This window comes from Equus quagga, unplaced genomic scaffold (genome assembly GCF_021613505.1).
Source record: "Equus quagga isolate Etosha38 unplaced genomic scaffold, UCLA_HA_Equagga_1.0 146_RagTag, whole genome shotgun sequence".
Taxonomy (NCBI): domain Eukaryota; kingdom Metazoa; phylum Chordata; class Mammalia; order Perissodactyla; family Equidae; genus Equus; species Equus quagga.
Window position 1 is genome coordinate 4421112 of NW_025796728.1, and position 16167 is coordinate 4437278.

At 37.5% G+C, this 16167-nt stretch overlaps 1 non-coding gene across 1 annotated transcript; it reads right to left on the reverse strand.

Annotated features, from left to right (window-relative positions):
* Window positions 1–15705: 15705 nt before the first annotated feature.
* TRNAF-GAA (transfer RNA phenylalanine (anticodon GAA)) lies at window positions 15706–15778 on the reverse strand. Its single transcript has one exon. It is a non-coding gene; the product is annotated as a tRNA-Phe (tRNA).
* Window positions 15779–16167: the final 389 nt, after the last annotated feature.

A 16167-nucleotide genomic window follows, 5' to 3' on the forward strand; every position in this document is an offset into this window, starting at 1 on the left:
TCTAAAGACATGAAAAGTTTGGAAATAGGTTATCTTATCTACTTAGTAATTAAAATGAGCTGACTTTGATTAGTAGTAAGCGTTAGCCAGGTTTAAAATACTAACTTTCAAAGCCTGATAAATAGTGAAGGAGCTCAACTTTGGCACTAAGTAGGTCTTCTGGGGAGCCTAATAAGGCTGTCTGTCATTTACTTAGCAGTACCTCTTACCACTTTCTCCTCGGAAGAAGGCTAGAATGGAGGTGGCTCAACCTGGCTTCTCAGTGATTACCTATGAGCTTGATAGATTATAAGGACCCCTCACACACACACAAATGCACAGAGAACTTCATCATTGCTAAAAAATAGCTGTAAATCTTTCAGTGCAGGCACTAGTATTGTTAGCGAATGACCATCTATAGCAGAAAGAACTGAACTTTCTGGCTTCTTCCAATTCCCATGCAGCATCACTGTCTCTTTGCTCTTTCACCTCGGAAGGGGTAAAGTAGTAGACCCCAAGGTTGTCAGGGAGGTGGCTCCACCTGGCTTCTCATCTCCCTTCCAATGTTGAATACCTGTGAGCCTCAGGCAAATCAGCAGACTCACCTTTCCCTTTGCTCTTTATCTCTGTTTCATGTTTCTCTGAGGAAGCTGGTGGTAAGCCCCTTGGAGAAATGGTTTTCTCTTAGTTTTCCTAGTACCTCACTGGCCTCTCTTCCTTGATCTTTTTTCCCCTGCTGTTTCATATAACTCTGGCCTCTAAATGTTGTAGTAACTCAGGGCCTTCCTTACTTTTCTATTGTTATTATTGTTATTATTATCTATGGTTATTGTTATTGGTGCATAACAAATTAACACAAATTCAGTGGTTTAAAAAATACACATTTTTTGTCTCATAGTTTCTTTGGATCAGAAGTCTGGGCATATCTTAACTAGGTCTTCTGCAAGACTGCAGTCAGGGTGTCACGGGGTGGCATCTGAATGCTTGACTAGAGAGATTTATTTCCAAGCTTACTCAGGTTGTTGGCAAAATTTTCTTGAGGCCAAAGGAGTGAGGGCTTCATTTTCTTGTCGGCTGTAGGCTGAAGAACTTACCAGATGCCAGCTAGAGGCTGCCCTCAGTTCTTTGCCAAGTGGGTTCCCCAACATGGCTGTTTGCTTCACAAAAGTCAGCTAGCAAGTGAAAAACTTCAGCAAGATGAGTGCTAGAATCTTATATAATTTACTAGTGTAATCACACAGTGCAATTCATATGCATCCTGTCACATTTTCTATGGGTTAGAAACAAGTTACAGGTCCTGCTCACATTCTAGGGAATGGGAACCATACAAGGGCATGACCAGCAGGAGGCAAGGATGATGGAGCCACATAAGAGTCTCCCCACCCCAGGGCTAGTGTCTGTCCTCTCTCTTCTGTCTGTACTCCACTTCCTCCTGTATCTCATGGTTTAAATACTGTCAGTGAGTGGAAAACCCTCGGTTTTATATTTAAAGCTTGATCTCTTTCTCTAAACTCCACACTGAAATAGCCAACCGATTACTTTATATTGCCCCTCTTGGTGATGTCTAATAGGCATCTCAAAATTTACAAACCCAAAGTCAAAATAATTATTTCCCCCAATAATCTGCTATTCCCATAGTTTCTCACTTCCACTAAATGGTAGGTCTATCCTTTCAGTTGCTCACATCAAAAACCTTTACGTCCTTGATTCTTCCTGTTCTCTCATATCCAACATCCAGTTTATCAAACCTTTTTTTAAATTTGCCATTTCTTGGTTAGTATCCTTATCTTCAGGTGGCACTAAGACTTGATCTAAAATATAAGTCGCTTGGTGGCTCTCTGGCAACCATTCCAGTCCTAGTGGGAAGTAAACTCTATCTCCATTTTCTAGCAACTGGCTCAGGTCCTACCTTTAATAGGATGGACCACATGGAACCCCAACACCACTGCTCTCTGACTTTGCTATTGATGGAAAGCCATGCAGCTTTACCATATGCCAGATTAGATTATGTCAGATGTTGCCTGTCACCAAATGGAGCTGCATTTGCCTTGATGAACCTCTCAGTATTTGTTTCACTCCAAACATCAAGATGGAGTAATGCAGGTAATACTCGTTACCTGATTCCTCTCCTAACATACTCTTCCTGCAGAGTTTTCTCTGTGGCCTGTCCTCTTTTCATCCTATTCTTTTTTTCTTCCTTCTCCCTACATCCTCGAAAACTGTGTTAAAATCTACTTCTGGGTAGGTATGACTTCCTATCATTCACATACACTTTGGTCTAAAATACTAAATACATGTATCATTTTCTCTAAGTGTATTTTTATTTTAAACTCTTACTCTTGTTATAGAATGAAAAATTTGTTGCCTTCAAAAGGATTTGAGACATTAGCCTGCTGATGAATTTGATTTAAGGCGTAAACAGTAAAGAGGTCCATTCCTGCTTCCTTAAACTCACAGCAAAAATGTGAGGTGTGCATACTCTCCATACATATGGGGTGTACCTTGGCCAGAACTCTCTATCTCTTTGAGCTGGGACACAAGTAAATGGTGACTCATGGAGGGAGCTGGCAGAAAAGAGGGGATGATTTCAACCACATGGGTTGAGAAAAGTTTACAGATTCCTTCTCTACCACTATAGGAAGATGGGTAGCTATGTCCTCTTCACATACTTTGTGATTCTTTCCTTTCAACTTTAAGTTGTTTCTTAAAGTTCATTAAATCAGGTGTCATTTGTATAAAAATATTTACCGTTGGTGGAGTAGTATATGGTGACTTTACCTGAGTGATATAGACCACATTTACCTTTTTGCATTTTTTCTATTTTGTTGAAGCCCCATGCTAATTTTCTAATCCTATTTTTAGGATTCTGAATCTTGAACGTTCTGAGGAGAGCATCCAGGCTTCAGAGTTCCTGCCAGGTAATGAGAAAATATGGAAAAGTCCCATACTGCCCCGATTAGAATTTCTCTATGAGTGTCAATTTTAGATAACCGCTTTTTTATAGGGGGGAAAAAGTTAAAGTTCTGATAGGAAATTTTATAAAAAATAACATAAAATTGACAATGAAACCATTTTTTAAAGTTGTATGTACTCTTAATTACTCTGTTTATTATTGAGAATCAGCCTACCCACAGATAAAATAAGAGACAGATGCCACTCTAACTAGACAAATGTTTCCAAAATAAGATATTTCCTATCAGTAGAAAATGTTTTACTTGATAGACTAACTTGATAGTATTAACAAAAACAGTTGGATGCAGAAGAAAATGTGTGTATTGCCAACACACATTTTCAGGAGATAAGCACTTGTTACAAGTACTACATGCCTAGAGAAATCTTTGTTTTGGCCAGCTGAGACCACCACGTGTTTTAAAATATGTCATCCATTATTTCAGTGTTAAGAGCGCCCCCTGGTGTGATTGTATGATCATATGTTTATGAGAAATTTAGATGGTTTTTAAAATCTCATTTTGCTGTTATGTGGTGATGGGCCTTCTTTGTATGCTAGATTGACTTGGTCAGTATGGTGTGTAATTATCTAGAAATATGCATTTAATTTATTTCTTGCTCTTCTCTGTGGATTATATTTGGTATCAGTGGTCAGCCTGAAAGTAGAATTTGGGAATATCTAATCCTTAAACTTCTTCAATCCAAGATAATGACCTTAATATATCATTGAGCAAGTGTGAAATTATATGCTGAGATACATTTTTAGAGAATAATCAAATTCTTTGCTGGTAATTACTTTATTAAGTGGCAAATTGCTGTGAACAGTTTCTTTTTGGTACACTTAGGAGCATTTTAATAGTTAAACATGAGAATTCAGATGAAATATCCATTATGTAAACATGAGAATTCAGATGAAATATCCATTATGTAAAAAAATAATCCAAGTTTTGAGATATTCTTACAATCCAGCAGCCCTCTGTTTGGTATAGAACTTGCAAATATAAACATAATAATTCATCCATGAATCATAAACAGAGCTCTAGCCCCTGAAATCACCCTCACCCCCATACATTTTCCTTCAGAATTGGCAGCAGAATACCTATTTTGTAACTGTCATTTTTCCTTACATTTAATTTTTAGTCCTTTGGGAATAATTAAACCATCCTTGCAAAGCGGATGTGTCCATAATATTCTAAACTACGTTTCTGTAAATTTGATGATTGCAACTATATTTCCCCCTACTGTCTCTTCTCCATATTAAATTTTCTTGATTGTTTTAACTATTTCTCATAGGTTCTATATTCTAAACTTGATCATTTATGGGGCTATAAAACTGAGTTGTTTGCTATAGACTCTGTCTGTTTTCATTTCTTCTATATGCTCCCTCTCTCATTTGATTCTGAAGCCTGAAGCTCAGCACAATATTTACGTTAAGTCCTGGCTTGTTGAAAGGATAGTAGCTTCTAAAACGTAGAATGAAAAAAAAATAGAGAGCAGTCTACTATCTACCATAGTAGATAGTATGTTTGAATCCTGGTTCTCGTATTTACCAACATTGTGACCTTGGACATGTCACTGAGAGTCTCTCTCAGAGCCTCAATCTCTTCTCCTGTAAAAGGGGAATGCAAATGACTGCTTTGCAGGATGTTAATTCACCCTTTACATTAACATGTATTTAGGACTTGCTGTACGCCAGATTTAGAGTGGGCGCCTCATGAGCATTTACTTCTCACAACAATTCTGTGAACTGGGTGCTATTATTTCTATATCATTGATGAGGCTTAGCAAGGCTAAGTAGCCTGATCAGTGCAAAAGCCGAGATTCTCATAAAGGTCTATCAGACTTAAAGTGAGCTCATATCCACTATGTTATATATTTGTTTTAATGATACTGATTCATTTCTGCTAATTTGTTGATTTCATTTTCCTCAAGGTCAGATAATCTTCCAATGCACAAACATAAAGGAAACCAATCTTTTGAAAAAAGAGGAGGTGTATCTTTTAATTCTTGTCTGGAAATCAGAATTACTTTGGGCACTTATTCTTCTATACAATTTTTTCAAACCAGGCAGTGTGTTAAGAGACTTTTTGTTATTGGCCTGGTTGAGCTGGTAACAGCAGTGACAAGAACTATGGGGTTAACGAATCTTAAGGCACCTCTATGCATAATACAGAGGTAGGATAATAGAATGCTAATTTTAGAAACTGTTGCATGCTTTCAACTCACCATTTCCGTTGGTTTTCTCTGGACCTTGGACCATAATCTATTCCTATGTGCCTTGCTATTTCAGTTAAATATCTAATTACTTGGATTGGCTTTGTGAAACCACATCATTTTCCTTATGGTTTAAGAATTTTTTCCTGATATTTTAGAAAACAGATTTTATTCTTTAATTGCTTCAGAGGCCGATGTAGTAAGTTTCTCGTTTTGTTAATAAGTCATTTTAAAGGCTACTAAATAACTCACCATAGTAACACGTTGTGAACAGGCCTGTTCTTTGGTTAAAATCTAGTGCTTCATACTATTCCTTTGGTCCTTGAGATTTGCTCTAGGAAGCAGGCTGTTCAACCATGACTCAAGAGCACAGAGTTAGGTTCCTCAATGGCTGAGTGACTATTTTCTTGTTAAGGTTTTCTCATCTTGTGCTTGGGTCAGATGTGTAGGCATTAATATGAATAGGTGTGTATGTTATTATTGTCTTACTAAGGTAGCACATTACCCCAAACACACACTATCCTTAGGAAAACTGGCTCAATCATCATTATTAAATCAATGAATGAGGGAAGGAGTGGGAGTTCTTTTAGCTTTCCACCCTCATTTCTGCCCCACCTCTACACTTGTTACCCCTTCCTGCCCATCACACACACACATACACACACACACAGAGGCACACATACGTGCATACACACATTTGGTGAGTGTGTTCTTTAACTTTGACTTGTTTAAGTCTGTGGAATCAATCCCTGTTTTTCCAAATCCTCCAATATTGTTATGGGTTAGGCTCTCATATATTTCACTTAAACAATTGGAATCGTTCTTTAACTGAATTCCCCCTCTCTAATGTTACCTATTTCCAATAAACTGTCCCCAGTGGGACCAGGATAATTTTCCTCAAGTATAGAACTAAAATCAGCTTAAAATCATTCAGTGTCTCATTGTCCAAAAAGACCCTTTGGTTCTTGCTTACCTCTCATCTAATTTGTCTCACTACCATTGTCCTCACCCTTTGAATTCTGTGTTTTGCACCACTGAGAAAATTACAAATCCCAGAATGCTTTTCACTTTCTTTACCTTCCTGTGCCTTTATGCAGTAACTCTCTGTGCTCGTAACACCCTTCCTCACTTATTTGGTGAGCTCCACTTTCTCCTTCTGTGACAATCCTTCCCTGACTCAACTCCCACTCCACAGGCACACACCCAGTCTGGGTTGAGTGCCTCTTCAGTGGACCGCTGTAAGACCCTATGCTCACTTCTGTTATCGCAAAGTTCAGCTTACGGTGGTCAACCTGAGGGCGAGAATTATGTTAGATTACTCAAGGTATCAAAGTGCCAGATATATAGAAAGTTCTTGGCAAAACTTTATTTTTGAAGCCCATGAAGAGGCTGAATGAAAAATAGAAAGATATTGTGTTAGGAGTCACCTTAAACCCATGCCTCAGTCAGGCTTTAAAGCTGACAGGTCAAATGCCTGACTTCTGTCAGCCGTTACTGGGCAGGGCGGTGAGGCGGCCATCTGTCGACTTTATCTGCTGTGTCTTCCATTTACGTTAACTTTCTCCCAACACTTGTATACTCCTCTGTGTACCACACCGCCCCTCTGTCACAGAGATTTCCTGTGGCTTACTCAATATCCATTCTCTTCTCCTTCTTTGCAGAGTCCCAATATTGTTTCAGGCAAGGAAAAAAAATAGGGAAAAAAAACCCACTAGCCTGTCATTTTCTCATCCTCTTTGTTGTTGTGGGAGATTATCTGCTATAATTCTGTCCAGTGAAATATAAACAGAAGTCTGATGGAATTTCTGGGAAAGTGGTGCCTTCTTGATATGGATGTTGCCTTATCTTCCTTTTGGCCCTTTCTTTCTTCCTCATTTCTGGAAGGTACACATGATGACTAAAACTGGAGCAGCCACCTTGCAACCTTGAAAGGCCAGGAATATTGCTGTGATTTTAGCGTTGACATCCTTGAACTTCCAAATCAATACCACAGTTTCCTTCCTTTGACTTCTCATTACATGAGAAAAATTCACCATGTTGTTGAAGCAATTGTTATCTGGGTTTTCTGTTGCATCAACTGATTCAGTTGCCTGATACTCGTTAGCATTACAGTTAAAATGAATGCATTAAAAGTTAATGGTGTAAGTTTCTCACCTTTCTACCTATATTTTATATTGTTAACTCAACGATCACGTATTTAGACTTCCTGTCACTGTATACTACTCTACACAGTAAGATATAACAACTGGAACACCATTCTTATGCACATGGCTTACAGTCTCATGGGGGCTCAGAAACATAAATTTAGTTATAATATACAACATGAGATAGAATATATACTATGGTAAGCACCACGAGAAGTATATGTAGACAAACCTAAGGGTAAAATTTAAGAGAGTTTCTGCAATTTGAGCAAGATCTCCTAAAAATATTAAAAGTTTTAAAATCAGAAAAGTGAATCTCTCATCTGGGATTTCAGACACCCTGGACCGGACTTACTCATTGTGCCTTTAGAGTGACGCAGTGTGGGTGGTCACCTACTTTTGTGTGTCAGCTTTGTTGCCTCTTACTAATAATTAAAATGAGCACAGTCTAGGAGGCCAGAGATAAAATCCATGCTTTGAACTGCTGCTATCTTTGGAAAGTTAGATTGGTGAAAAGCAATGTGTGGAGGAGGAGGGGCAAGAAATGACACAGGACGTTGCCAAGGATTCTATTGACACAGACTGAAGCAGTAAGCCAAGAGCTGTAACAGGGAAGGCAGTAAACAAGAAACTGAAGCTCAGTGGTTGAAAGGCAAGAGTTAGTTAATGGAGAGAGACATCAAAACATCAGGCAGCCGACAGCCCGGAACAAACTCACAATGAGGGAGGGCGGGGGAACAAGCCTCCTCTCCTCGAGAGAGCACAAAAATAGGCTGCTCTACTCCGGGACTCTCTGCGAAGTCTGTGAGGAAAGCCAGAAGCAAACCATAATAAGGGCATTATTTATAAAATCACAGAGACTCAAAGAATTAAAATGAGAAAACGGTCTCAAAATAAAGCATAAAAATTATAATCAGTAGATATTTTGAAAAGGCACTAAATGCTCAAAGAACCTGATTCAAAACGAGGGTCCAGGGACATTGGTGTTGATTTCAGTGCTTGATTTTAAGTTGATTTTTTTTTAGGTACAGATTTGATGAAAGAAAAGCTCTGGGAAATGCAAAATCAATGTGGAGTAAAATTCCTGAGGTTGTGCCAAATGCCATTCAGAATTCTCAGGTCTCGGTATAAGCTACAGTAGGAAATTTGAGCACATTACCATTTCTTCTAACTGTGACACAGGGTTTTCCCAGAAGATGAATGAGAGGAAAGCAGCCAATGAGCCAGGTTTGAATAATGAGGACTGACCATCTCCAGTCGACTACACACTTGAGAGAAGCTGTGAATACCAATAAGGCATCTAGTCATGTTTGTGCAACCACAAAATACTCCCCACTTTTACTCCCCTCAGGATTAATGGACCAAGTTATGCTTTGATGCATGACAGCCAGGGTCTGACAGAGAATTATAGATACTCTTCTATGGCACAAGTCCAGTCTTCCTGAAAAAACAGAGAACAGTTAACATAGATAACAGGTATTTTGGCTTCTATGACTGTATTCCATCTGCACTCTTCTTCTAATGAGGAATGCTAATTACTTCATCTAATGAGATTTGACTGAGAGTGGTTTTCTGAAATATATATTATATATTGTTTGTATTTTATATATTTTTATATATGAAATAGATCACTTATAGTATAATATAATAATAATGTATAACAATATTATAAATGATCTGAATTATTTCTAATGTAAGACATATAAGTAGTTCATTTATGATTTTTTTTCACTTTGAAAGTGCTACCTCTGAGGTAGCATAATTATTTCACATGATGTCAAGTGCCATAGAATAGGGATGTGACCTAGATACCTTTTAACTTTCCTTCGTAATTTGATGTTGACCTAGAATATGTAAATTCGCCTGAATTTTTCTTGAAACTCTTGTAGTAAGCAGGCTGCTTTACTTCGTCTGTGAAACACAGGAACGCACTTTCACAGAGTATACTGTTTTCTGGATTTCCATTCTAGGCCACCAGGATTCAGTAAGTAGTCATGTTCACCTTACCCATGTCTTCTTTGTTGACAGTAATTTCAGTTATTTCAACCTCAGTCTTCCCGTGTCTCTCTTCATTTATGGATCTATGCTATGATTTATTATTATTATTATCCTTCTCCATACCTTACCTTGCTCTTTGGTATTTCTGAAATGTGGCAACGAACAGCACGAGGCAGTGTAGGAACACATAAAGCAGAATGTTACAGAAAAACCCTTCATGAATACTTAATTGTCATTACCTTTCTGAGAGTACCATCTCATCCTGATGATGAATCCAGTTCCCCAAATCATAAAGTCTTGATTTTTATAAGCAAATGTGTGATTATAGTGAGCCATTAATATTTGATGAATAGAATGTGAAGATTGCATTAGATTTCCAAAAGAGATCAGGAACATATAATGGTTAAGAATTGGTCATGAATTTGCAAAGGAGTTTGATTTAAAGAGTTTTTTTTTAGCATTTCAGTATCCTCATTAGATTCTTTATGTAGGAAGAGATTTTCTTTTCCTGCCAGTTTTCCTCTATAGAAAAACTGAGGTAATTATTTTCATTCATTTATACCTATACTTGTATGTTTGGATTGGACCTCATTTTTATGTTGCATAGCCTGCCCCAGGTGAATCGGATGCCCCAGTATATGAGAGCAGTCTAAAATATTCAATAAAATTATCACAGTGAAAATTGTTATAATGAGATGATACTTAGAAATGTGTTTAAGGTCTGCCTTGACTTCAAATTAAATATAATTGCAAAGTATGTGTTATGGACTGAAATGTTTGTATTCCCTCCAAATTCATGTGTTGAAATCCTAACCTCCTATGTGATGGTATGAGGAGGTGGGACCTTTGGGAGGTAATTAAATTTAGATGATTGACACTGGAACCCCTGTAATGGGATTAGTATTAGAAGTGTAAGAGTTGTAATTAGTAGAAGAGGAAGAGACTAGGGTTGGATGTGAGGGCATGGTGAGCTAGGGTACACTGCAAGCCAGGAAGCGAGCTCTCACCGGGAACCAAACCTGCCAGCACTTTGATCTTGGACGTGCCGGCTTTCAGAACTGTGAGAAATAAATTTCTGTTGTTTAAGCAAACCAGTCTGTGGTATTTTGTTATATTATAATGTCCTGAGCAGATTAATGAAGTATGAATTGGAAGCCAGGAACCATTTAAAGAATTTCAAATCTTTTTCTAGCTAAGGTTGGCTGCTAAATTCACAGTCACCTTCAAGTACCAATAAAGAATGGTAACCAAATGACTAATAGTGGGCATTACTGAAAAGATGACCTATTAGGAAACAGCATGTTTGAAAACTGTAGAGAAGGTATTTTCTATAACTAAATTGCAATATGGAAAAACTTGGTTAAACAGAATGCCTAGAGAACAGTATTCCAATTAATTGGCTCTTTGATAAAGTTGAGCTGAATGTCCTTTGTGACTCAGTCATTGTTGAAAATCTTCTTCAACTAATGCTATCTTTATCTTCTCTCCCTCAATATCAGTCATAACTGGATCTTTCTTTGCATTTGGAAACTTCTATTCTGAAGCAGATTTCTCATTCTAGAATACTCCAGAGGGGGTAAAAATGGAAAAGTATGGGCATTTGTTTGTAGTGGAACTCTCTAATATCAGCTTTTTATGTGTGTGATTTGCCATTTTATGTCTATAGAAAATTCTAGACAACTGAAGTTTTCAGTTAATGGTTTTATTGAAGAAAAGACTGTTTCAGATCTCAGTAGTTAAAAGTAATTTTCAATAGTTGAATTTATCATGGAGAGATGGACATTTTCATCATCATGGTCATTAGATGGTCTGGAGAAAGAATGTAAAAGAAGAGTTAGGAGGTTGACATAGACTAAAATAAAGCATTTGAAATTTACCCTGATTCTGCATACTGCTTTTGAAATTAGTGTAGATCTAAACAGAGCTTTATCTATAGCTCATGTTCTACGGATACCACAGCAATGCGGTACTAAATACTTACTCTGTCCTGGGCACTGAGTTAAACGGTATCGCACACACACATACTCATATATAAAATCTCATTGCTATATATTTATATATTTCAGACCTTACACATTTTCGAAGGCTCTTGAAAAAGCTTGTGCCCTAAAATATAAATGGACTTATATTGCCTAATGCATTTAAGGCTGGGTTGATAGCTGGATTTTCTTTAAGAAGATACAGCCTATGCAGTCAGTTTTATCCATTGAAAACTATTTCTTTCACTTTTTCTAAGTCACTAAGAGGACTAGGCGTGCTTACATGTCCCAAAATGCAGCTATCAGACCTTTGTTCCACTGCCATTCTCCAGTGGTTCACCTTAATAGCATGAGTGAGTGTGTGATGTGTCTGTGTATCTTGGAACAGTTATTGCATTTTTTTCATTTTGAAAGCAATCCGTTTTTATCATAGGATATTTACAAATTGGAGGAACATTTGGTTTGCTAACTTTGTTATTATAAACAAGGTTGCAACAGATAGCTTTGTTCCTATAATTGTGTCTGTGCGCAAGGATACCTGAAGGTAAAAAATATGTGCATTTGTAATTTTGATAGATGCTTCCAAATTTTCCATGTATTATTGTTATACTGTCACCCACATTCCCACCAGCAATATGTAAGGTCACCCGTTTCCTTACACTATCGTCAACACAGTATGTTAGCAAATTTTTGAGTTTTTGCTAATCTATTAGATAAAAAAGATGTTCTCAGTATACTTTTGACTTTTATTTCTCTTATTATGATTGAGAATTTTTTCATGTTTGAGAACCATTCATATTTCCATTTTTATGAATTAACAGTTTATATACTTGCCCATTTTTCTTTTGAGGGATTATTTTTTGAAAGATTCGAGGCTTGCCTATTGCCTGCGATATTAGCTGACATTATTTTGCTCAATGTGCTTGTCTTTTGATATTATTCCTGTAGGATTTTGCCGTTCATGAGTTTTTTAATGAAGTTAAGGTTTTTATGTCAGTTTTTGGTGAACAGAATGACTTCTAGGTGAGATTATTTGAAAACTTACCATGGTTTCTTTTAGTAATTTTATGCACATTCATTTTATATACTTAAAACTTTGGTTTATTGAGAATTCATCCTGTTGGACTGATGAGGCAAAGTCACAATCAAGGTGAAGAAGAAAAGAGCTGGAAGAGTAATTAGAATAAAATACTGTGAAAGAAAGATGGGTCAAAGCAATCAAATTTACATCTTTTATTGAAAAATCCATTTTTTTACGCAAATTGCAATGCCACCTTTATCATATACATATCTTCCAAATGTGTTGTTTATTTTCAGAGTTTTTTATGCTATTGACATCATATATTCATGCTTAGCACTAAAGTGATTTAGTTATCATAGCTGAAAATATGTTTTAACATTTGAGAGGGGTATTGTTCCTATATATTTCCTTTTTTATCTTTTTAAAAAAAATTCGCAGCTTTTTGTGCTTGTTTGTTTTACCATCTGAACTCTAGAATCAGCATGTCTAGTTCTCCAAAACAAAACAAAACAAAACCTGTTGGCATTTTTAAATTGGAATCATATTACTTTATGGTTTGACTTAGGAAGAATTGTCATCTTTATGATGTTATCATCTTTATGATCCACCCAAGAATACGTATATCTTTCCTTATTTTCATTTTCTTTTTCATCTTTCAATAATTTTAATGTTTTGTTCATGAAGAATTCACATATTTTTGGTAAGGATTTCATTGTTATCCATTTGGTTGCTTTTTCTGGATTTCTTAAGCATTTTACTCCAGTTATTCTCCCAACTCTTTGTGACCTCATTTATCAGCCCTACAATTTATAGCTACATCTTTATAGTCTTCTTTTGAACTGGATTTTGTCTTCAAGCTTAAAATATTTTCATGGAATTCCAATTTACCAGCTGAACAGCATTCCCTGTAACTAACCTTGTCTTCAACCTTCACATTCTTGTGCACACTCCTCTCTTTTTTCTTAAATTGCTATTGTCTATAGATTAATATCTACATGGACTGGAGTTTCTCACAATTCGCTTATCCTTTATCCCTTCTCAACTGGTTTTTGTTCTCAGAACTGTTAAATTCACATGGTTATAAAGTGACATGATAGTCTCGTAGTCATCAATTCCCATCAATTTTTCTCTCTGTTCATCTTCCTTCTCGTACCCTTCTGATTTGGTATGGTTTATTGCTTCTTCTCTCTTGAAACATTTTCCTTAGGTTTAGTGACACTGAGTTCTGAGTCTTGCTTCTCCTTCTAAATCCTAGTTCAAAAAGTATATGACCTCTAGGAGCCCATATTTTAACTCTACTCTTCTTGTACTTTCTCCTTTGGAATGCCATCTTTTCTTATGAATTCTGCTTTAAGAATATGCCTCCCAGTGCCCAGAGAAACATTGGAAGCCAGATGTTAAAGATGGTAGAAACTTTTCAGCCAACACTGCTAAATTTCTATGGCATAGACTCTCTTCCCTCTCCTACACTCTTACTAGGCTTTACACAAGCAAGAAATAAACATGTATTGTGTTAAGCCACTTATATTTCAAGCTTTTTCTGTTACAGCAGCTAACATTACCTTTACTAATACAATTGACCTTTGAACATTTCCCTCTAAAGATACTTAGACACTTCAAACTTACTATGTCCAGCATACATTTTCTTATCTTCTGCTAAACCTGATGTCTGGAAAGGAAAGACTCTCCTGTTTCTTTTTCACTCTAATACTGCTCTGGCCAGCGATTATCTGGGTTTTTTTCCCCCACATTAAGCAATTCTCCAACATCAGCATGGTGTCCTGCAATTCAATTCAATTTCGACACTAACTGGAGTTAGCACAGACCCCACAGGTTAAGGACTCAGTCCCACAAGACTGCCCCCAACTTCAGAAGCCAGTTACAAGTAGTAGGTCCCTAGGTTACCCACAACTTCTGTCTGACTTGGCTACAAATCAGAGGTTCCCATGATACCCTCATCATGTTTGATAATTTGCTAGAGTGTCTCACAGAACCCAGAAAACCAGTTTACTTACTATTGCTGATTTATTATAAAGGATATTTTAAAGAATACAAATGAACAGCCAGATTAAGAGATACCCAAAGCAAGATCTGGAAGGGTCCCAAGTACAGGAGCTTCGGTGACTGTGGTATTGGGCTGTGCCACCCTCCCTGCATGTTGAATGTATTCACAAACCTGGAAGTTCTCTGAACCCTGTATTTTGGTATTTTTATGGAGACTTCATCATGTGAGCATGATCAATTATTAACTCAATTTCCAGCCTCTCTCCCCTCTTCAGAGAATGAGAGGTGGGGTTGAAAGTTCTAAGCTTCCGATCATGGCTTGGTCTTTCTAGTGATCAGCCCCCATCCAGGAGCCACTGAGAGTCACCTTATTTAAACAAAAGATGTTTATGTCACCCCGGAAGTTCCAAGGGATTTAGGAGCTCTGTGTCAGACACTCCTATCAATCCGAAATTCCAGAGGATTTAGGAGTTCTGTGTTAGGAACTGGGGTCAAAGGTCAAATTTTAGCAGGAACCTGGAGCAGAGACCAATATATATATTTATGATTATTTCACACTTGCTTTTCCTCCTTTTCCCTGTTCTTATTTATGAATAAAGTATACTACCCATCACCTAGACCAAAAAAATCATTCATTTTAACTTATTTATTATCTCCCTCACCCAATTGATTTCTGTTTCCTAGAAAATCTTGCCTGTACACGTTTATTCCTCTTCTCTCCATTTTTATAGCTTCTCCCCTATTTCAGACTCTCATTATCTCTTAATAGGACAATTCTCATAACTTTCTACCCAATCTCCCCATTTCATTTCTTCTCCAAGCTCTTCCCGTGCAGCTGTTTAATGTTCCAAACTTGTTTCTAATGTGCCATTGCCTTTTACCCAAACTGTATTAATAGAGTTCAGATTCTTTATCCACGATATGCCCTTCAACTGAGTTTTGCTGCCTTAGTCCGTGTGGCTGCACACGTGGTACGATGTACTGTGTCGACAGAGATGCCTGCAGTTCCTTGACCTGCTCTTTGTTCTCCTGCTGCCCTTCGTTCTCTTTACCTGGAATATCTGCCCCTCCACCTCACAAGTTCTGAATTCTCCCTGACTTCAAGGTCCAGCTCAAATGTTATTTCTTCCACAATGCTTCTCTGACCCACTTCTTTTTTTTTTTTTTTTTAGCCGGTTATTCTTTTTTTTTTTTTTTAAAGATTTTATTTTTTCCTTTTTCTCCCCAAAGCCCCCCGGTACATAGTTGTGTATTCTTCGTTGTGGGTTCTTCTAGTTGTGGCATGTGGGACGCTGCCTCAGCGTGGTCTGATGAGCAGTGCCATGTCCGCGCCCAGGATTCGAACTAACGAAACACTGGGCCACCTGCAGCGGAGCGCGCGAACTTAACCACTCGGCCACGGGGCCAGCCCCAAAACTGCCGAAACCCGGGATCGAACCAGGGACCTTTAGATCTTCAGTCTAACGCTCTCCCAACTGAACTATTTCGGCTGACCTCTGACCCACTTCTTGAATAATTTCTTCGTCCTTTAAGGGATGGAGTGTCATTTAAGACACACGCTTTCCTTATCGTTATATTTGTATTCTCTCGTCCACTAGAGAGAGCTTCATGATGACACTCTTTCATAAACTATTACTAATAGGATTTTACCTGAAATAAAAGTATCAACAGTTTTTGGAAAAGAGTAAAAATGGGTGTAAGTTGAGGTAGAAAATAGATCTTCAAGGGATTTGTAAATAGATTGTTCTTAGACAAGGTAAGATGCCTTCTTCCACCATCAGCAAACGCTTGTTACAAAGCGGGAGATGTTATTACTTCATAAGGTTCAACTAAACTGAATCACGAAACTTGACATATTTTTCAATTTAAAACAAGAGGA